Here is a 24590-nt window from a genome sequence, read left to right as displayed (position 1 = left end):
TTTGGGTGGGAAAGAAGATTAATTTAGAGAAATATTTGAAAAATGTGTGTTTTTTGTTACTGATTTAATTGCTGTCCATCTTTAACACCATCTTTAATACTATTATTGCCAAGTGACATTCATCTCTGGGGTTTCTGACAGGCCCAGAGTCTGACTTGTGGTTTTGCCAAGTGGAAACAGCTGGGACCGAAAAGAAAACAATACAATCTGCAAATAAAAATAAACATCTTTCCAGCCTGATAAGAAGTGGTTTAAATATTTTTACATAACACACAACTTCCAATTTAATATTAAAGTTAGTTAATATGTTAATAGTTAATCATGAAGTTGTACATTATTACTTTGGGAGTAGGACGTGTGGGATGAAACTAAAATGGCTAGGCTTCCCTTCAGATAGTTTAAAGTAAATGAACTGGTTCTTTGGTCGCAACAGACAAGAACTTTTTTCTCACGTTGGCTAAGGGGTAAGGCAAGTCCTCTATCCGCTCTTTCCACCAGTACCTACTCTGGTCGACTTGGCAGGGCTCGACTCATTTTTTTTTTAATATATATATTATTTTGGGGGTTTTGGACAGGAAATTGCCTGCTCACACACAAAGCCAAGGGTGCTCACAAACCAGCACCCTCAACTTGGATTTACAAGTCATCCATTTGGTGGTACAGTAATACCTGGTACCAGATGCTTTTTTAGTACCTACTCGCTCAGGGATCCAAGCAATCTGAGGCAATCAGAGGCTTCAACTGACTGAGTAGTTAGTGGTGTCACTTGATGAGCCATTTTTGAAACCCGACAATGAGGGAAATGGCCACACACAACAAAAAACAACACCATGGTGCCCGAATCTGACAAAAAGCCATAAAACGAAGAGTAGGTATCCCATCACCTCGACATCCTCCTTTGCTGTGACATTTATATTGCCACATTGCTATGACGACCCTGTGCACATCAGGTGGTACTCAATTGTAATGGAAAACAACCAAAGCAAAGTCCAGCCGAGTAGGTACTAGTGGAAAAGGGCTCAGTCCCTTGCTGCTCCAGCCTCCATGCCAAATAGGATGGGCATACTAACCCGATATGCGAATTTTAAATTGAAAGCACTTAAGCAAAGAAAAGCAAAGAAAAAAGTGCTGATGTGAAAGAGTGAATAGAGCATGTTGTATATAGTGCTCAGGTAGAGTAGAAAAGTGTTATATAAGAATCAGTTCATTTACTTTAAAAAAAATGTTTTACCACAAATCCACAAGTATCTCTCTGGGCAACCAAGCTACACAGTATGTATAAAGGCACTGGGTCACCTATATATTACACCTACCTACACCTAAGAGCTGCTTATCCATGAAGACTCCGGCACACAGCTGTTGTGTTGACGCTAATGCCAGAGGAAGTTTGGGACTTAATAAGTCAGCAGAGTGTTGGCATGCACCACTGTGCACTTCATGGCTAAGTTGCTATGGTTTCTAAACTATTCCTCGTTGCAATAATCCCACTAACAGTTAGTGGTTCGATATTTAGGAAGGAAGAAATTTGACTTGGCAGATAGCTTACTTGGTGTAATGGTGGCATCCTATTTCAGGTCCACATTTAATCTCTTTTGCAAATGTTTGTAAAGGTTGATTGCATGGATAGGAACTTGATTGTATGCACCTGTGGCAATGGGCCTGGCAGCACATAAAGTCAAAGCTGTGTATTTGACGAGTCCAAGCTAGTTAAATTAGTTTACTGTGGTGTACACCAAGCAAAAGCAAAAGCTTACAGCATGTATAAAGTTAGGGAAAGAAGAACAGACATATAGACAGTGACAAAACAGTGGAGGCAGTTGCTCCACCTTCCCAAACCCTCCATCACTTCCAGCTCTTCTTGCCCCACTGGTCAAACAGGCACACCTTCCTGACGGGAATTCAACAATCCCCGCTGCCTGATCACGATCTATCACTCCGCTGCATGTTGGCTGACAGGCAGTTTGCAAACCATTCAACCTGTCAATTGCAATCTATCACACTGGCTTGGAAGTGTTAGACTGCATCCCAGAGGGATGTGGGTATTCAAACAAACACTGGCAGACAAGTGGCAGCTCTGAATGAACATTAGATTATCATCTATGACAACTAACAAGGAATCCTCTGAGAAGCAGCTTGAGGCTAAAAGGGAATTAAAGAGCATTAGCTCAGTGACTGAGTTGGACCGATGCTTTATCAAAGAAAATAATTCTCTAATTTTATTTAACATACAGAAGGAAAAAATATATAATTAGTCAAAAACAAAATATTTTCCATCTGGAGTGGTAATGACGTTCAGTGGTATGGCTCAGTTCTGTGCCTCTATGCCTTTCAATATACTGGGGTTGAAATGGGACTGTGAACAGCCTACAACAGCTTAAATATACAATCTGCATCAGAAGAGCATTAGTTAAACTAATGAGATTAGCTAGGTGAGGTTAAATTTGTGACCCTCAATAAACATGTCACATTTGAGATGAATGCCTTAGTACTCTCATTTCTGGATTCTGTATTAAACATGACTTTTCTCATGTTCACCCTGCTCTTCTCAAAGAGAGAGAGCAAAGAGAAAAACCAATGACTCAAAAAATGAAACTTCTATTGCAAAGGTTAAAAAAGTGACTTTTTTTTTTGTGATTGTGCAACACACCCTTTGGTGCTTTTCCACACATGACCCCAATCTAGCCTCTACAGCTGGCTGAGACAAATCATGAGTCTCAATCATACATAGCTGCTTTGGTTCTATGTCAAGTTCAAAAGGAAGATAAAAGACAGGCTGAGAATGTAAATACCACATTTAAATCCAAGGTTCCTTCAGTACATGTGGGTGACAAAAGGATATAACTGTAAAAACAACTTTGAAGGCCATGACCATGAGGAATCATGTGATTTAAGATTAGACACAACTTCAGAAACAAGCCTTCTGTGAGAGAGGTTCGCTTTTACGGTAACACTTTTTGTGAGCAAATCACCTCTTTCCTCTTTCCCAGTTTTTGCTTGGTTCCCTAATTTTCTAGTTTAGTTTTTTCCTGTATTCAGTGTTGAATTTTCCCAGAAAAAAAGCTGCCATTTTAAGTTTAATTTTCCGTGTTCCAAGCCCTGCGTTTGGGTCCTCATCCTGCCTGCCACACAGCGAAACATGGACACTGTGTCACTGTTACACTGTGGCCAATAGCGTCAAAAACCAACATTTTGGTTGTTTATTCCACTCTTTTATCTCTTTGTTCTTGAGTTCTAAGGGTTTATGCTTTAGCAAAACCCACAGTGTTGTAATATCAAAGTATGATGTTTGCAACCCTCCATGGATAGACATCAATAGGTGTCCAGAGAGACGGGTGCAATAAATGTTTTGTAGCACTGGTGTGTTTGTTCCTGCACACCAACAGAGAGGTATGCGACACATTGTACTGGCATGCTGTGCAGACAATTATCAGCTTAGCTTCCTTGTCTAAATACTCATCTACAGGCATAATGTGCATATATAGGGTGTGTGAATGTGTGTCCCGTTTAATGTAACTGCCCTTTCAGCAACATCATATTTCTATGGATCCCCGCAGGAGCTCACATTATTTAGCTGCCCTTTTTTATCTGTCTTACTTCATTTGGATTCTTTCAAACATTAAAAAGGACTTGAAACCTCATCACAGACAGAGAGAAGTCTTCCAGATTAACAAGAAAACTTCATTCTGATTGGCTGGCCCTCACTAACACTACACAAAACTAGAATTTCATGCTATCATGTCAATATTTATCAGTTATGGGGAAGGCTTGCAAGATGTTAGTGACAGTTGCTGTGATTTACGTCATAGCAGTGGCATTGACACAGACAGGAGGCTGAGATGGAGGTGGCAGAGTTAAAGATGCAAAGATTTTTGTCAGGGTTATCCAGAATGGACAAGATTGGAAATGAGTACCCACATCCTTATCCACCTACCTCATTGAGTTTGGTGCTATTGCCATTTTATTGAGCATATTCCAGTCTTTTTTTTAATATTTAAATAGAAGTTATTTCAGTGTCACACACAGCCAGACTGAGATTAAATCTGTAGTGTCTGGATTAAAAAAAAACTTCAAGCTTCAAAGCTTCAGTCAAAGATCCCTGATTCGATGAAGACACTCGTCTGTCATGGTGTCTTTTTGGTATTCTCTTGATCGAAGAAGGTTTAAGGTGAATTATCAGGCTTAAACTAAGTACTGTGCAGCTGTATTACAATCTGTTTGGATTCCTAATCACAAGCATATACTTGTTCAGGACAAGCCCAGTTTCTGCTTCCAGGTCATCTCAAAACCCCAAATAGAATTGAAAAATGAGCTAAAACATGTGACGCAAAAAATCAACCCAAAGCAAACAAAAACAGTACATTAGTTTGGATTATTGACACCATATTCACAGAACAGAGTCCAGGTAATGCACTGAAATAGCATCCATCCAGGAGACAACAAGTGACAGGCGCTGAAAGGATCAGGCATGCAGATTACTTAGATCCAATAAACACACGAACTTAAGGAAGTACTATTTTAATGGTTACCAAGACCCCCCTTTATGTAATTGCTGCTCTCAGTTCAAAATAACCAAGACGGAATGACGGTCGGCTCCAGAGAGAGAGGAGTGTCAGATTATCAACCTATCTGTCTGAGTCACCCAGAGTCAGGGGCGCAGCACAGACGGGGTGGGGGTGCCAAAAATATCCAGGTGCCTCTGTTCACGGGAGGCAGTGTGGTGCAACAATCAGAGACAGAAATGCAAGCAATTGCAAATGATCTGTTTGCAAAGCTTACACAATGATACACACTAATACATTAAATATAGTGTGCTTTTAAATACACATCCCTATTTAATAGAGCTGTCTGTTACTTAAACCACAGTTTGGCTCACCAGAGTCATGAGGCTCCTTCTGCCTCTGCTCCTGCATGACAAGATGAGCAAAATATGTCCTACGACTGTGTTTGTCCGACAAAGGTCTAATGAACTATGGGCAGAAATATGTACGGATGTTAAACAGATGTTACATCTGAATACATCCCATTGGGATTTAATTTTCTTTAACTTCAAACTTAAAAAGGGGGATTCATTTTTATTGATTTTAAAGACAGGAACTCTACAAACCTTCACACCAGACAAGCTTGATGCTGATGCTTAATGTTTTTAGTACTCTCAATTTTATTTGCACCTGTCCAGGGTGCATCCCACCACTCACCACAGTCACTGTGATTTGGATATGTAGAAAAAGATGGACAAAATTGGAATTTCTAGAGACTTTCTAGGAGGAAACCAAGTAAACTCCGGATCTCATCTCTGCTATTTGCAGATGATTTGGTTCCACTGACTTTGTGAGGTGGTGGCCTTCAGCTCGCACTGGAGCTTTGGTTGGTTGGCTTCAATTTAGTTCAAGTCAACTCAGTTTTATTTACATAGAGCCAAATCACGACAGTTGCCTCAAGGTGCTTTATAATGTAAGGTAAGGACCATCGGTCAGATATCCTATTTGTTTTGGTACATTTTACTGATAAGATAAAGGGCAGCCATTACGATCATTTCTAGATTCACATTTTCATTCTTAGGCTTTACTAGAATTGCTTTACATCCACAAGCCAGATGTTTTGGTCTTTATCTTCTACTGGCCCTTCATGCAAGCTTTCAAGCTCTGTCTAAAACAAGCTGTTTTAGCTTCTCTTATATCTCCATCACCATCACAGATGATCAGTTTTAACCTCTGTTACCTCGTTGTTTGCTTGAACTTCCTCATTCAATTTTTTGTCTGTACCTTCCACCACTCTTCTCCTTGTTCATTCTTCCCAGAAATTCCCGTCTCGGATGGCAGCCTTTGACTAGCATCACAGAGAACTGTAAAAACAGCGTGTTTACCTCTGAAAAGAAGGGGTGAAATTCATCTAACATCTTTTGTTGTCAGGAAAAAAGCATGGCTAAACTTCAGGACAATCACCAGGTTAGGGCATGGATGAACAGGCATGTGTGTTTGAAAGCTAAGGAATGCAACCAGTGTGTGTGCAGTGTACAGGGCATATCAATCCACAACTTGTCTTGTGGTTCAAAATGACTGGGATGCATAGAGAGGAGTGGGGTGGGGTGGGTGGGGGTGGAAGTGAAAGGAGGTATGACAAGGAATTGTGGGAGAAAAGAGGGAGCACATCCCAAATGCACATTGCTCTACTTTCTACACAACCCCCTTCCCTACCTCCCCATCATCGTCCTCTTTACTTTTGTCCTCTGCACATTCCTCCAATCGCAAGTCAGTACAGCTGTCAATTTGCAGCCCCAGGTGAGGACAAGGATGAAAACCCACACTCTGTGCTACTGTGAAAAACGGAGACTGAAGAGAGGTGCACGACTGAGAGGATTCGGAAGAAACAAGTACGTTGTAATTGAAAGAGAAGAAAAGCATCAACTACATGACCACAAATGTGTAAGTGTAGAAAAAGGCAGTTGCACAAATCCAAGGAGAAATGACACAAACTTAAGAAATGTAACTATTTGTGTTCAGAAACTGACATCCTCGAGCATGAAAATAAACACTGCTGCAAAACACCTGGTTGAAGAAAAATGGCCTCTCTCAGTCCTCCGGATGGCTTCAGTGCAGCTATGTTTGTACACTTCTGTTTACAAGCCATCCATCAGCACATACATAAAGGCATTCCACAGATACAAAACTTCACAACACTGCAAATCTACTATCCCCATATTACAACTCATTCCATCTTTGCCTCTCCATCCATTTGCCTCTCTCGCGGGTTTGTATAATCTTTAAACAACTCTGTGTGACCACTGCAGTCTTTTTCACGTAGAGCCTCCATATCAACATAAAGCAAATATGTCTGTGAGGAAGACTGGACCACCAACATCAGTTGACATGAACCATAAATACCTGTGTTTATACGTCTCTGACATGTACTCTGAGCAGCGTGCTTAGATTTAATTTAATGTACATGTGCTGTTTCAAAATAAGCGTAGGTAAGTAACGCAAGAGTGTGATGAGCTCAGTCAGCACTTATTTCTATACATTCTATACATTTTGAAATTGACACACACAAATCTTGTAAAACCAACATATCCTAGGGAATAAAAGCTTCCCAACTAGAACAGGTTGCAGAGATGATGATAGATGTATTTGACTTCATTATTATGTCCACTTCTACAGGTTTACATGGTTTACAGCTCAAAATAATCTGTATTTATCTTAAAATGAGCTTCTGTGCAGTTCATCCTCTGACTGAATACCATTAGTGCCATTCAGCTTTTTTTCTGATTGGCCGCATCTTGCACCTCTAGAGCAGCCAGCTGAGGTGGTTCAGGACAAAGACTAAGATGCCTGGATCTGGATGAGGTGTTCCAGGCATGTCCTAACAGGAGGAGACCCCCATGTAGACCCCAGGACAAAGGATACTGCTGTTTGACATATGACAGGGTGATAAATAAATCACTGAGTTACCTAGGCAACCTGGAATGTCCACCATCACCCTCAGCTTCAAAGTGTGGACGCCCCTTAACACTGATAATCACAGGCAGATGTGATTAATCACTAAAAGTCTAAGTATTGATCAATACATATAAATTGTTTTTGTCCACAACAATCACTGCATTTACAGCATGTGACACACTCATTTGCATTCACAAAGGAAAGACAACTGGCCAAAAATTATGTTTACTGCATTTTGTTACAGTGTTTGGGAGGATATTCTCGTAATCATATAAAATATCTGTGCCATAGTTTTTTGTTTGTCAACTTTTTAGCATTCTTGATGCTTCTTCCCAGATTTTGTTTCAGCGAACTCAGTGGATTCTTGTTCATGTTACTCTGTGGCACAGTCACTGAGCTATGTGCTGTGGAAGCTGGCCGCAGAGTGCGAAGGCGGGACATGAAAAGCCACAGCAATGTCACAGCAGCTTGTCAAGGAAGAGGCCGAGTGACACAGAGACACTGGCGGAGAAGGCAGTAGGTGTCCTTCACTGAATGAATGCATGCATTGCAGCGTGTGAGTGTGCACATCAGGCAGCTGCTGGGAATCTCTCTATCAAACTTCAGCTCTGCTTTTTCACCTTGAGCTGGGCACTCATAACAACCGCATACATAAAGCTAGGGTGACGTTTGGCTAACAAAACCTCGCAGAGAGGTCAGATTTACTGAAAGTGAAACGGAGACCACAAGTTCCCTGGGTGACTGCGCGGAAGAATGACCGAACTGAAAATGTCCGTTTAAGATTTGCTTAAAGCTGGCAAAAAAAAGTGTCGCTATTCTTCGGTAGCTTAAACTTTGACACTGTGAATATTTATTGTTTTTGTCGCATAAGCTATGATTTCACCAGTTGTTGCAAACTTGTTCTCCCGTCCTCATAATTCAACAAACAGAGCCCTTTTTGTTCAGATCTGTCCCCAAACACACAATACAGACACTCCTTTTTTTCAGTGCTGTGGATGCCCTCACACAAGCACACGCTGTGCCAAGAAGCCGTCAGACAGGTATGCACTACAGGCCTAATTCCTGGGCCAAAAGGTATTAAAACAGGAGCAAATCAGACAGATGATACACAGCACACACACTCAAACACACATAACTAACAGATCGGCTACGGAGTACCCCTGTGTTGTGATCCATTTAATCCACAGAGATATTTCTCATTTGTCTCACTGAGTTAGACATAGATCACCAAATAATCCATGACATGAGGAGGCTGCTGCAGCATGAAGAAAAAACAATTTTCTTTCCATTAAACAGAGCAAAAATATGTTGCTAGAAAGCAAAAACAACCCCTCACAGGTGTGACATTGGCATGAACAAGAACGTTTATTCTGATGACTTCATTAATGGACTGCCGGAAATGTAAAAGCAGGTCTCTGTATCTGTATCTGGTAATTAAGTCTGGCATTGCAAACGTTTTTTAACACTTCAGGTGTGTAAACACAGGAAGTGACTTGCACCTCAAGCATCACTTTGTCACTAATAGTAAGTCCCTATTGGACATTCAGTTGGTCCAGTTGCCTAGGTAACTCTATTAATGTATTTGCCACCCAGTCACATGTCAGTCAACGATACTCTTCACTCCTATTAGTAATCAGACCTGGACTCTGGACCCATCAACTTTGCATTGCCAGTTGTCATTGATTTTCTACGGTTTCTTGTCACCACTTTGTGACAAATCACTTCCTGTGTGGAAGTGGATGCCCCTTAAAGATGTACCAGTCAAACAAATCCATCCATACCTGAACATTTACCAAGCACAGAATTACCATGTCCCTCTTTGTAAAAATGAGAACTACTACCCAGGTCTGCCAGTTCACAGGCACTGCCCTTCAATGGACATGTTGGAATGTCAACTGAGACAGCCCAACACTGTAGAGCCTTTAGCATCTCAGGGAGAATCTCATCAACTTTGGACTCAGCAGCTCCTCTATATATCTGTCTAGCTATGTCTTTATTAGATATCTATTTTTACAGAATATTGAGTACACAAAGAACAATTACAAACCACATTCACACTTTTATGCTAAACTCTTTATTCTGTGGGCTTACTTTTGTCTACAATGGACACACTCATGCATCAATGGTTATTTTCAGGTTTAGTATCTTAGTATATTACTTAGCAATACGTAGTAATTACTCAAGTTTCAAGTATGGACGTGCTCCCTTTTTTCTCCCTTGATTCCTTGTCACCCCTGCTTTCACTACATTGCCCCCTCCATCTATCCCAGTGCTTTTGAACCAAGGGACAAGTTGCGAATTGATCTGCTCAATATACTGCAAACACACTGGTTGTATTCTTCAGCTTTTCAAACACACACACATACCCGTTTCTCTATGCCTTAAGTTATTTTTTCTAGACCATAGCCATGCCTTTTTTCTGTCAACAAAACATTTAATGAATTTCACCCCTCTAAATATGCTGTTTTTACAGTCGCCTGCACCTGCAGCCAAAGACCATCAATGGCCAGTAAAACTTTACAAGTATCATAGTAAAGTCTAAAAACAAGAATGTAATTCTAGAAATCACCATAATAGCGTCCCTTTGACTTCTCAGTGAAATATACCAACCAAACTGCATGTTTGACAAAAACAAGTTAATAGGTTATTGTGCTAAATATGCTTAGTTTGGCGGATTTTCTAAATCCACATCCTCATGGCTGTGATATCAAAAGGTTAATTTTAGATGATGGTATCAACTGTTCAACCCACAGGATAACACAACAATATATAACTTCCATTCATCCACGGAGCTTCCAACATTTTTTAAACTTTACACAATCTATTAATGATTAATCAAAAAACATTATGGTTGTGGTCATGCTGTTGGGTTATAGGAAGGTTACACTTTAACCAGTCCACTGTATTATGTCTAAAGACTGACATACCATCCATAGGACAGATCCAATCTTCTGAAAAACTACATAGATCCTTACTGGCTTCATAAGAATTAAGAGGGTAAGTCACAGGCAGGTGCTGCAAATTGATTGCACTGATCAGCAATGAGTGTGAACACCTGTATAAAAGCGCAAGTGTTGGACATTTTCCAGTCTGTAATATTCCCAGGTATGGATGTGAAAACCTGCTATTTCAACATGACTGTACATCTTGCTTTTCATAACTGCGATGTCCCATGTAAAGAACTGTATGATAAAACCATATAAATATGCTAAAAACATTTAAAATAGTTTTTAAAAAATGTGATTGCGCTTGATGATGAAAGTCAGGGAAAACATCAGTATCAATATGGAGAAGAAAGTGACGTGGAGTATAATGATGAGTCACTCAACCACAGAAGATGAGCCACTATCTTTAAGAGATGTCTGACGAAGTGAAGATTTTATCTTACACAATCAAATATAACATCCACGGAAGAAACTGTTTTAAATATGCTGATATGGCTGTCATCCAGATCTAACAATGAACTGAAACAGAGATTGAAAAAACTATATATATAAATAACAACTGATAGTTTACTACCATTGCTCTCATGTCAACACTTCTAGTGAAAATCAACATAACATAATGATGATTGAGAGCTCACAAAGAGAACAACTTAAGTTAGAGTGCTTTAAAAGTAAGGCAAGTCAAAAATGACAGGGGTTTAGAGATTGCCTGCCTTTGTCTCTAAGACAAAACAAGAGATATTTAAAAAGCATCATCAAAAAATAAATAAATTTAAAAAATAAAATTTTATTTAGCACCTTTCTAGACAGAATCACAAAGTGCTGCACATAAGATAACAAATAATAAAAGGGTAAAACAGACAATATAAAACAGGCAGAAATTTAACCAAAAACAGTTTTAAAAAGGTGAGTTTTGAGTTGTCTTTTAAAGACAACTACAGAGTCCACAGTTCTTAATGTATGAGGGAGAGAGCACCACAGTCTCGGGGCCACAGTGGCAAAAGCTCTGTCACACTTAGTTCTAATCTTAGTCTGTTTTATAGCAAGTAAGCCCTGATCAGACGACCTCAGGGACCTGCTAGGGACATAGGGCTGTAGCAGATCAAAGATGTAGGCTGGTGCCAGTCCATGCAGGGCTCTAAATGTCAAGACCAGGATCTTAAAGTGTACTCTAAATTCAACAGGAAGCCAGTGTAGCTGAAAAAGCAATGGTGTCACATGTGAATACTTGGAGGATTTTGTCAACAGCCTAGCTGCAGCGTTTTGCACAACCCTCCCTTAAGCAACACTGATTAAGTTCTGCTTCAAAGTGCGTTAATTTGTCTTCTCTCAAAGGAAAATCAGAGGCCAGAGTCAAACAAAGCATAGCAGACGAACTCCTAGAACACACTACACATTCCTTAAGGACACTGAGCTACCTGAGCACTCAGCTTCTGCTCGCGCAGACATGCTAAAGTAGGAATTAAGTGTGTGTGAGCTTCAATACTTTTGGTGGTCTTTAATAAACATGTGCATTCTCACACTGCAGCAGAGTTTAGTGAAATGCTAAAAGTTTAAAGCAGTTTCTGAAAGGCAGGAAGTGACAGTGTGTATCTTTACAGACTTACAGCGCCAGCTTAATGGTTTGTATGTAAACAGATAGTTGTAATGGAAATATCAGGGGCAGAATGTACGGTATGAGGATGGTAAACATATGGCAGTCTTGTAACAGAGTAAAGAGTACAACTAGAAAACAAGAGGGAACAGAAGAGCCAAAACAAAAGACGCACATGTCAGTGTAGCAGGTACAAACACATGGTGTGGAGCGTCTGCTAAAAATACTTTGTTTCCTGGTGAAACAGAAAAAGTTACATCACACATTGGGCTTTACAGCCACAGTTTTAGTTATAGAGCCTCATTTTTGAAGACAGAAGTGACCATGTTTAGACAGCGGGATGCTAAGTTTTTTGCTAACAGTAGCAAGTTTGGTTAGCAAGCTGCGTATTCAAACTGTGTGGGTGCATTCTAAAGACAAAGATACCAACTTAAGTATTAAAAATACAAATAAATTACTAGATTTTCATTCATTAAAAAACGCAGCACAGAGCTGTAAGGCTGGCAGGAAATCTAGCTTACAGGTACCCGCTACTTGCGGCAACATATGCTAGCCAGCAACAGCCCCCTTAGGAAAGCAAACTTAAGCACAACTGAAATAGGTGAGTTATAAAAATGTTCACACTTGGTATAGTTGTTTTTAAATTAGGGATTTTAACATGGGGGTTTATGTGTAACAGTAGCCAGCTTCTTTCCATTGTAAGTGTGAATAAAATATTTTAATGCGATTAGTCACTAATGCAAAATACAGTATGTTTAAGATATAAACAGTGAGTGCTGCTCTAATACTGTAAAATCTTAGTACTCCTAAACTCCTTGAAACCTTTCTTTTTCCTTTATATCTTTTTGATTGTTTTGTGCCTGTGTATATGCACACATTGCACATACTATAAATATTGGATCACCTCCCTGCATTGAAGGGCACCCAACCGTTGCTATAGTACCTCAGGTGTTTGGAAATGCTCTTTATCTATAATTTAATTGGAAGACCACTGTATATACAACTGTATCCAACTTCCTGCAAACCCACTTGTTTAAACAATCTCCTGAAAAGTACATTATTACATAGATTCAGCACCAGGAGCTGGGTGGAGTGATGTGCTTCAAAAACAAGAAATCATCACTTTCTTTAAGAACGTTCTTGAAACAAGTGACACTGCAGTGAACACTAAAAAAGATGCGTGAATGATGGACACTGTTTGCTTTGTGAAATGAAAGCCATTCTTTAAAAGCAGTGCAGGGACTTAGCTGAGCTTTACACAGCTGGCTGGCATCACAGGTTCGCACACTACAGAAGTCCTGCCTGAACAAGCTGCCTGCTGTCAGCCTCTCTACTTCATTTTTACACAAGACACCACTCTTCTAATGAATACAAGGGGATTGAGGGAGAGTCAAAAACAATAAAGGCAATAGAAAGCGTAATTTTGGATCAAACCACGCTAAAATGATATAATCATTGATATAAGAAATGATGTAAGAAAGTTAGCCATACTTAAATAAAAAGTATGGGCTGATGATCAAGGTGGATGTATAAGAAGCTGTTTGATCCTGCTGAGTATAGAAAGTGAAGACAAAAACTTTTTTACAGGTTTGGTTACAGACTACATGATATCAAAGCAATTATGGCCCAACTGAGAAACCTAGCTACAGTTTGGGCATGAAAACCCAGTCTGTAGCCGTGTTGTGCAAATCTTTTGTCATAATGGATGAAAACTGATGACTCATCTGTGAAAACCCCCCACTCACCTGCGTACAGTCACAGAGTGCATAGGCTGTACACCTACTGGTTAGCTAATTCCTGCTGTGAGGCTTCGAATGAAGCACTTTCACTGTTGCCATCTTGCTGTTTGGAGACGTGAGATGTGACAAGCAAGGCATGGATCCAACTAGGAAATCAAGGGGCATTGGAAACTTGCTGGTTAGTAACTTAGCAATCACACATGCCCTACATTGCAGTCTCTCTGGTCACTAATAGAGACATAATTTAAAGATTACCTCATAGCACCACCAAGAAAGTGTTTATTTGGTCAAAGATAAAAGAAACAGATCCAGAAAAACAGAACATTTTCCTATAGAAAAATCTTTACAATTGGAAGTGTTTTGTGCTCGCCATTATAAAAAAGGGTCACAAATGTGAATGATTTGGAAGGCAGCACACAGTCTGATATGTCTGTAAGTCACAAAAAGACAAGACTTTGCGATATTGTGAAGCCTGAGCTGACATAAATGTGTTTCTGGAATACAGTCTGTGCTGATCAGACGGAAATCATGATCATGATGCAGTCACTAAGGCATCAACCTGTTTGGCTTAACGGCCAATTAAGCAATCCCTGAGGAATTCCCAAAAAGAAAAACATCCTTCCCTCCTCCTCCCCCTTTCTATCTCTCTGCAGTTTTTTTATTTTCTTTTTGCCTCCCTCGCCCTTACCCAGCGACATACAGAGGAACCTGCCGACTAACACAACAGACAGGGATAATAAAGGACACTCATTGCAAACCACCAACACCCCTCCCCTCCCCTCTCTTCTTCAGCTTGACCTCTGACCTTATCTGTGGAGTGGCTGAGACGAGTGGAAGGAATGGAATTCTCGGTGTCCATTTGACATCAGCTCAATAAAGGGAGGAATAGTCCGGGCAAGTAAATGTACAACTACGGCTCTGTGCATCTCGCATACCAATCTGCTCCGCCGAAGGATAAACTCTGGTCAAAGTTAATGCTTCCAATACCGCTGAATTTAAACTACTGTGTATCAAATTGCTTTGCGTGTTTAACATGTTATTCATCAAAGAAAAAATCAACACTAGAGGGGGCATTTTCCCAACAAACATAAACCCAGTTTTGGATTAATATCTAACATGGATTAACATGTACCAGTAAGAGGTTCCATATAAGGGACAGACAGTTCAGCATCAAAACCAAAAACATAACATGACAACTCTCTTAACCACCTTTTATCTGCTTCAAAGAAAACCAAACTCTTTCCCTGTGCAAAGATTTTTCCATTTTTACGGTTTGCCTCTCCAAAATGTGAGATGGACACGTGGTGTGTCTGTTTCATGTTTTGCCATGATATAGGGTTGCCCTGTTACCATTAACCAATGTCCTTCTATAACAGGGGTAATCAATTAATTATCCCAAGGGGCCACATGAGAAACCGCGACTGCTGTTTAGTGTAGGTGAATTGTCTAGTCGAAAAGACTAATATTGAGCACAACTTAGTTCAGCTTATTGGAGAGATGCTCCACAACGGTGTCAATTTCAGCTCTGACCTGGTCTTACATGTATATTTGAGCCCAGTTTTAAACTAAACTAAACTATGTAAACTTTTTCATATAGTTACAAATAAGAGAATCTTGTGATCCAAACAGTCAATATTTTAAGTCCTCGAATGATAGCAGATTCAACATAAACAGGGAAACCAAATGCCCATACTAATGGTTAAACACTGAGAGTGCACAGCTAAAGTTATTGCTGACGCATAAACAATGAACTACATGGTAAGAAAAAGAGTGATGGGAAGGCTTGTTAAGGTAAGGGAAGACGTAGCATTGGTTTACTTTGAGTTAGAAAGTAACTCAAGTAAGTATTTTTTTGCCTTTTATTTTCCTTCATCTCTTGAAGTTGTACCAACTGACTTCACCTTTTTACATACCTCCTGTGTTTTTGACAATCCATCTTTGTCACATAAAATCTTAGCTTTTGGGCAAAATCTAAGATGGATGTAACCTGGAATGGATTCCAGTTAACACAGAAAGACTCATTACTCTTATGATTGACTGACATTATCTCCATATCACCAGCTGAGGTCTACATCAGTCCATCAGTATGTAGGAGAGGTCAGGTTTCCTCCAGGCATTAAAAAGACCCTCTTAGTAGTGACATGTCTTGGCCTCATTTTTCCCTCTGTTTTGAGGTGATCCAATTTTTCTTCAGTCATTTGAGGCATTTATTATCTTGCATTATCTTTACTTTTATTTTTGGTGTAATCTTTCTCAGGCCATGGCTTGAGCAAAAGAGGCTGGGCAAGAATTATCCCATTCGAAAGTTAAAGTTCAACCATAGTATAAAAATAATGAGGGGGACCTGTATTGTCTTTTCTCTTCTATTCTCTCGTGTAGATACCATCACAATGGTGGATGCTCAAATGGACCTTCATAATCACCAGGTAGCATTACAGTTAGGATACATTATAGCTACATGCTAAATAACCATAGTTTATGGTGAAACTTCCAACTGCTGGACTGCTGGACTGATGGACTGAATTCAAATGCCTTCTCCTCCTGGATTCAGCTTGAAAATCTCTAGTTTGTCTCTCACCTGTCCAGTCAGCAGTTGAATCTGTGGTCACATCCTGCTGCACCGAGCTGACTAACCTGCAAATCCATCAGTCATCTCTCCTCTTATCAGCTACAACCCAGAGAAAACACACTTCCAAGTCAGTAAACAGATTAAACTTTAAGGTCACTGAAGGTCACCAAAAGAGGCTGTTTACCTTTATCACATACCGTGATGATGATGATCCCACTTGTGCTCTTGACTCTCCTCTCCTGCTAGCTAATCCCTCAACGTAACATTATGACTTCTGCCCTTTTAACAGTGACCCTTGTGCAGTATTACCACACAGTCACCTCTTACCTCCAGCAGCACCTATGACCCCTCACAGCTTTTCGGAGTGATCCAAGAATTAGGTTTCTCCAATGGACTGATTTATAGGTATTGTAGTCTTTTGGAAAGAATTAACCTGAGGAATTTGTGACCAGCTTCTCACAGGAAAAAAATACACAAAGCCTAATGAAACACTGGACTACCCCAGACGCAACATGATGAATGAAAGAATCTTTGATCATGGCAAAATCAACCAAAAAACAAACTAACCAAAGCCAAACACATGGAGATAAACCATGCCAAACAAAACAAGACTTTTAGTATTTCAACAAACAACCAAATATCTAATCAAGATGAAGTAGCAGAAGCTTGTTTGCATCAGGCTCATCACAGGAGAGGAAGTAGCGTGGAAACAACAATCTGCTCAGAGTTATAGATGATGAAGCAGACTACCTGGAAAAGGATAGAAATAAAGAACATCTAAACCCTGATGAACAAACTTTGGGCTGTCCCAGGCAAAAGACGACCAACTTGATGGAATCGTGGTGATATCTTTGGTCATGAAACCAAAATGGTGGTTCCATTCTGCTATCACCTACATCTACATCAACAACACCTCACATCGGGGAAAAACATAAACAGACTAGATGGAAGTTCAACAAGCAAAATATAAAGTCTATTTAAGTGGCAGCAGAAACCTTTTCGTGCTGTGCAGAGAATAATGCAAAATGAAAGCTCTAACTGTGGACTGTGGCTTAAGCTTTAACTGTTGTCACGCGACAGTCTGCATATATTATTTTACTTAAACTGTCAAACACAGCTGGAATGTGACTTAAAGGTTTTGTGACTCACGTGTGATTTTACAAGTGTTTTTTTGTTTAAAGGAGATCCTCGTGAGACAAAACAACTTTCAGACTAAACAAACAGAGAGACCTCTGGCACACGACAGCTTTAAAAGATGGATGAGTTCCCACTAACTATGACTACATATATGGGGTCCCATTTTAAATGATAGCTATGAGTCACTGGTCTTCTAGAAGAAACTCCATAAGCCAAGCAGGCTCAAAGTGAACGTGTCATCCTCTCTTTTTAAGTACATTTTTGGCACGATACACCAAAGTTGCTTTGAAGATGAGAACTGACTGAGTTTTAAGCATGTTGTATTAACATCCTTAACACATTTTATAATATTCTTGTTTTATGATATCGCTGATATATTGTTGGAGCTATTCTATCTGTACACATCAGGTCTCTGCATGATCAAATTTGATTGAAAATTATAATAAAACCAAAAATTCTCACCGGTTAAAACTAAATTAAGATTTAATTGATGAATTTCTTTTGTTTTGCTTGCTTTTGAGTTGCTTTTGGAGGCTGAACAAATAGTGGTGGACTATAGGTTTGGCAGCTAGGATACCACATTTGTGGTACCTGTAATGGCTCAGTCACACTAGAATATAAACTTCTTGCAACTAGGTAAAACTGGTGGTTCCCCACTGACTGCATTCAATTTTTTTGCTGCTGAAAACCGAAACCCAATAGCTGACCAACATAAATATTTGGTATTTTTGACAAAGTTTGCCATATCATCATAAACACATTGCATCTCATTGCCAACTTGAGTCCATTCAGTCACAAACTGATAGAAGACTGACTCCGCCTTATTGCCATCTTGACGCACCAAAGTTGCTTTGAAGATGGTAACTGCGAGTGGTGACAGACCTGGTTACTATCCTGTCACAATAATTTTGGTTTTGAAGCAGTATCCAATCAATCTTTTACCGTGTCTGACTGTAGTGTTAGGGAGTTTCATTCACTGGATGATTCTGTTTAAAAACTACTTGGCTAGATTTAGGAAATAATAGTAGCAGTAGTATTTCAACTGAGAGTTGCAAGGATATGTATATGTTCTAGTATAAAACGGGTGATTGTGGCAAAAATATTGTGCTTATTCTAACCTTCTGCTCTCCAAAAGTTACAGGATTACTTTTATTGTTCCATCATTCAGCCCTTGGTTGGTCGCTCTTATTCAGGTTAAACTGTCCAAAGTATGGGGACAAAAGAAAAAAAATATAGGAGAGAAAATGTGAGATGAGAGGAGAAGAGAAGAAGAAGTTGAAGTAGAAGAAGGACGAGGTGCAGACAGGTGTGTGACCTCTTCGAGGGGCTGTAGGGCAGCAGGAGTGGGAGGTATAGGCTGAAACGGAGGGGTGAGGGGTGGTAGTAGCTATGGCGATGACATGGAATGTGCATGTTGCCCATGGCAATGGTTCATTAGCTATTAGGTCTCACAGACTGATGAGTCCCAAGCCCAGACCTCTTCCCGCTGTGTGTCACAATGGACTAAAAGTTATCTGGTGAGATGCACTGATGAACGAAAACTCTCTTTTAGAAAAATAAGTGTTTGTCATAATTTCAAAAAGACAAGAGCTACAATAATTAATCGATGCTTGGTCTATAAAACTATTTTAATAACCCTCGTTGAAAAAGCGACAGTGGGAAGGAAAAACTCCCTGTTAACAGGAAGAAACACTGTGGAAGAGAGCCAGTGATTCAAACAACATTACTAAATGATCTAAATGAATAAATTGTTGAGATTTTTTTTAAAGAGTCAGTTCATTCTTAACCAAGCTGAGCAAGGACACTTTCACAAGGTCAGTGTGTACACAAGGAGCTTTTTTAGCTTAGGCAGAGGTTGTTTTGAAGTACACAGCTAATAAGCTTATACTGTGTACAAAATATTTCAAATACCTCGTCCTTCCACTTGCACCGGCTAGAAGGTTACTCTATGTACATTATTGGTTCCACTGTTTGAAAGAGCTGCTGTCGTGAATAAGACAAATATGAAGACAAAGACATGAACGGAAACAGGAATCTGCAAACCTCCAGTTCACCTCAAGTATACAAAAGGACTGAAATTTACACTCGATAAGGTTTTTTCAAGCCTGGGCTGTAAAATCTGGGTCCTTACAGGCTTTTTCCCCCCATGCTAACCTCACTCCTCACACTCATGCTGCTACAGGCCTGTAAAATTATCAGAAGACTTATGTCAGTCAAATTTTGTATCACTTCATCTTCTGCCCTACGGAAACAAAGAAAGGCACCATTTCTTTTAAGTGTGTTTGCACCTGCAGGTTCAGGTATGGCTTATCGAACTGGTGTGTCGACCTCAATATCACTTTAAGACCTTTATGTTCAAACGGCAGGCTGCAAGTCATAAACCTTTAAGCGATGTCAAACAGCTAATTTGGCTGGAAAGATTTAAAACAGGCTCTGCTTGGAGAGTCGATGAGATCATGGAAGGCAGAAAGTGTGTTAACTAATAGATGAAGCATGTATGGTGTGCTACTGAGTGGAAGTGATGTTATCTTCCTTCCCCGCTATAATCTTTGATCCTGGTAGTAATTCAAATATATAGGGAGTAGATAAAGCTTTGTGAACTGTCCAAATCCACAAATATCAATCATACGTTCATGGAAATATGCTGAAGCGAATTATTACATGTTGTTGCTGTTTGAAGTGTACATCCACACAGCATGCTGTGCAGCACGTTACTGTTGGCTCACAGAATATAACCACAGAGGATGTTAGTGCAGGTGGTTTTATCAGATATATTTACAGTGTTAAAGTTGAGTAAATGGACCGGTACTTGGACAACACGAGCGAGTTAGTCACATTTTAGGCCCAAACATTTGTAACTTATTAACCAAAGTGGCCCGATCGCTGTTTTACACCAGATTTTTTGTCAACTTTGCTATATTTTGGACAAAAACAGAGCATGAGTCAGAAACTGTTGTTGCTTTAATAGAGTCAATCATGACTGATTTAAGTCAAATTAATTCACTGTCGGATGAAGTCATGGTCGACAGATTTTTAGCCATTTGTTTCATATTTGTAGACCAACGTGCAACACCTTTATAACAGAAACAGAACTTGTACGAGTTAATAGTGTCTTTCTCTGTCACATGCGCCCACTCACTTTCTCACTCACCGCTCAGAAATAATGAACTCCTCGCTCACGCCCTTTCACTTGGCACACACACGGACACGCAGATGAAGCTAGGCCAGTGAGTGAGTTGCTATTTTAGGAACAAATAAATATGAGTGGCAACTGCGCCGTGTTGACAAACACACCCCAGCTTTAGGAAGCTTACGACCACCGCAGCACCGCAGACGAGGGATATTTTAAAATGTTCAAATGTAAATTGAGATCATAAATGATCACAGTTATCAGCTGTTGTCTCCCCCGACCCCTTGCCTCCCCTCATTAGTGACTGTTTGGGGCCATAGTGGGTAACAGGGAACTGAGCCAGAGGACTAGCGGAGGCCCATCACCCCATAATAAGTGCAGTTAAAGCTAATAGTTTAAAACTCAGGGTTGAAGCCGAAGCCAACAGTGCCAGTCAGCGCCCACTTGTGTGAAAGTCCTGAAAATCTTCATTAAATGGATAAACTGATGTTTTTAGGTAAGAAAGACACACGAGGAGAAGCTGTGCAAAACTAGGTTTGGTTTAAGGCTATTTATTACTCCAATAAAATGTATTTTATTAGTCATGTTGTCACAATAGTACACTAAAAATTTTTGTTTATGTTGTCAGTAGAGATTCTTTGAACTAGAAACAGAAACTAGGTCCTTTGTTGCATGCAACTTTCAGCTTTACACCTGCCAAAAGCTGTCTTACACTCCCTCACAGTCATGCAGTCAGGTATGAGTAAGCACATGAGAAACTGGGTCGGGGTTTGCAAGTGTAGACGGAGTCCTTGCCAACAGTAGGTCGGGTTTTGGGGCGCGTGCCAGAGAACGCAGTGACCCAGTCCCTGAAAATATCCTCTCCAAGGACTTCAACCGCAGTAGCGACTGGCTTGTAAACAACTCTAGAAGATACGCTCATGAAAAACTTGAACCATGATAAGGTCTCTGAATTTTCATGCATTGCTAGAAAACGTTAAAGGCTGACAGTAGGTGAAGACTGATAAACTGAAAGAATTTACAAGTTACTTGATATAGCTCATATTTCAAGAAAACCACACTTAGCTGCAAAAAAGTAAAGAGTGGCTGCTGCCCAGATGATGAACAGTGCTGATTGGGTTCAACTGCTGGCCATGGATGATAATTTCATTTTCATCTACAAAGCACAGTAAATTACACCTGAGTCCTGTGGTATTTCCCCCTCTGGATAGGCCTAAGAGACAAATTGGGAAGTCTTTCTAATTTATGGTGGCTCACAAAACACCGCTGGTTGACAAAGGTTACTGAATGAGCCCATCCTTCACTTCTTTTCACCACCACGCTAGGACCTTAAACCCCACAAAGTACCGATTGATGTGACATTTAATAGAAAAATACACATAAAAATTAAGTACAGATGCAGTTAAGTAAGAATTACAAGACATTTCACTGTTTGATTGCAGTAAAGATGTGGCTGACAGCTTTAAGCTGTGATTTTAAGGTGTGTTTAGTGTAACTGTCATAATGTTGATGCTCCATGTAGTCATTTCCTGTTTTATTTTGAAATTTCTGCATCTTACCCTTAAGTTCATTGGATTTCAAGCCTCTGTTCTGTTTCCCGTCCCTATTCCATAAGCTACATTCACACCAGAAGCATTTTTGGAGCAATGTGACATTCACAGAACAGAAAAAGTCAACATTTAGCAACTTTGCTTGTTGTCGTTGGATCCCTGGGGGTTTTCTCCCTATTATAATTGCTACCACAGACATGTACAGTTTTTGTGAAATGCATCAGCTGTTGTAGCATTAACTGTATTCATAAAGCCAGTATATTACTGTATTTTTACAGGAATTTCAGTGTTTGAGTTAAGCATGTGACTTGGGTAATAAACTGTTAATCTATCCTATAATTAAACCACTTACTTTCATTTTCCTGGCCTACATCAAACAAAAATGGGAGTAATGTTGGTTATGTAGCAAGTTCAAAGAGAAAAGCACAAATAGCGTTTTAGCAGAGTTACAAATGTAGGGAACTGTGAGAGCAAATCATGTCTATGGAAAGAGAGCAATGCATGAGCTCTAAAAGTGAGTTCACTAGTCAATTTATTCTGCAGGCAACATGACAGAGCATGAACTGTGGTCAGACATGGTGTCAGCTCCATAAAACAAGTATTATATCTGCAAGTTATTGCCTTCATTAAAGTGTCTGACTGACATAGAGCAATAAGCTGTGGCACTTCCCTGCCTGCAGGCGGTGTTTTCCTCAAAGCAAAGCAGTGGCATCATTAACTTTGGCAGCTGCCTCCAGTGAAGTCATAACAAAAGAGGGAACCAAGAGAAAGGGAGACGGGGAAGCGTAACGGGTGAAATAAAAAAAAAGAAAGAAGAAAGACAAAGGTCGGGGCAGTCCACCAAAGTTGTGACATTCATAGGAAGGAGAGGAAAAGAAGGAAGGCGGGAGTAGAAGCGGGTGGGGCTGAGGTGGTTACCTGGATGCCTGGATTACCTGGCTGGCACAAAGGAGGGAGTGAAGGATGAGTGTGAGACAAAGAGGTGGAAAAACAAGAGCGGAAGTATTTGTAATTACAGGGACAGCCTGAGTCTGAGGCGGTAATAGCACACAATGCGTGACACATCTGACATGCCAATGATAGTGTTTCTGTCATAGTGGAGCTGTCGCCAGGTTTACCTCACCGCAGTTACAGTAACCAAGGAGTATACAAGGGATAGGAAGGGAAAAATTCTGGAATTGATTCTGGAAGGAAAAAACGTTGTTTTCATTCATGAACTTCATGCATCTTCACAATCAATTAAAAAATATGAAGAATTTATGAGATATGACACTAAAGTTTATAATACAAATAGAGTATTTTATGGGGAAAAACTCCCTGGTCATAGTGTAAATTTGTCTTTCATCTACCATAATGTTTGTGTTCCTATAATAAAGAATTTATTTCAGCTTCACAAACGAACATTTGTTGCTTTAAGGGGTTGCTTTCTCCATCTGTCATAAAAATGCTTCAAAAGCTGCAAAACAACAAGAAAACAATGACTGAAAATGCTGTCTGCATTTATAATTCCTCCTTTTAGCGATTTGATAAACTTAATTTGAGCTGGCAAATTAACTTAAAGCAAAGAAAGACAAACAGGACTGCTTCAGCCGAGCTTTCCCTCTTTAAACCAGCAGTTAACACCAACCTGCTAAAGGTAAAGTTAAACAGGATATTAGAGCTGTGCACACATTTGTTTTGGTTCAGTTTACATTAGCTGCCAGCCAGATACATCACCCTAAACAAAACCAGCAACCTGCGCCATTACTACTCACAACAGCAGCATTACTGTGGACTCCAGTGGGTAAATAATGAGTCGATTAAAGAACATTAGCAGTAATGACAAAGCCTCTCTTCACACACACACACACATACACACCTTGTCTCCACAGGGGCGTTTTCCAGACCACCACCACAGTAAACTGACAAACAAAAGAAGATGTGTTTCTCCTGCACAGGCATGCATAAGTATGCCAAAGTAAAGGTGTCGTGGGGGAAAAAGCTGAGCATTAGGTAAAGGAAACTGAAAGTCTACAGAGGATGGGAGGTTAAATTGCTATAGTTTCTGCTTTAAAATCAATAAAAAGGAAGCCACAAAACAAAAAAGTGGAAAGTATCGGCCACAGTTTTAGCTATGTCTATGATACAAATGTGGTATAGTCCACAATAAAGAGGTGAAATATCAGCCAGTACAACATGCAAGGTTTAAGGGTTTCCTTCACTAATATGATGATTTTATATAGAAAGTTGCTTATAGTTTTGGCTTATACTTTAAATTGTACCCAATAGATCATTATGAGATCATTATGTCTTAATGTTGGTCATTCTTTTTAACAACAGGGGTGAACATTTGGTCACGATTCGATCATAATTTAAAAAATAAACGATTATCGTGATGCATTTTAGTTCACTCTTAGCTCTTTAAATATTACAGCTGTCAACAGAGTAGCATTCTTTAAATAGCCCGACAGCAGTTGTAGATTAGAAAAAGAAATGCTATACTAAGTTTTTTAA

General features: G+C 39.8%; 1 protein-coding gene across 2 annotated transcripts in view; it reads right to left on the bottom strand.

The window, feature by feature from the left end:
• The window catches only part of col4a6 (collagen, type IV, alpha 6), a 136850-nt gene that overhangs the window by 101234 nt on the left and 11026 nt on the right, over positions 1-24590 (bottom strand). The gene's annotated exons all lie outside the window — the stretch shown is intronic.

This window comes from Neolamprologus multifasciatus, chromosome 3, assembly GCF_963576455.1.
Source record: "Neolamprologus multifasciatus chromosome 3, fNeoMul1.2, whole genome shotgun sequence".
Classification (NCBI taxonomy): domain Eukaryota; kingdom Metazoa; phylum Chordata; class Actinopteri; order Cichliformes; family Cichlidae; genus Neolamprologus; species Neolamprologus multifasciatus.
Note: the sequence above shows the minus strand (reverse complement) of the source record. Positions and strands in the feature narration are given on the sequence as shown.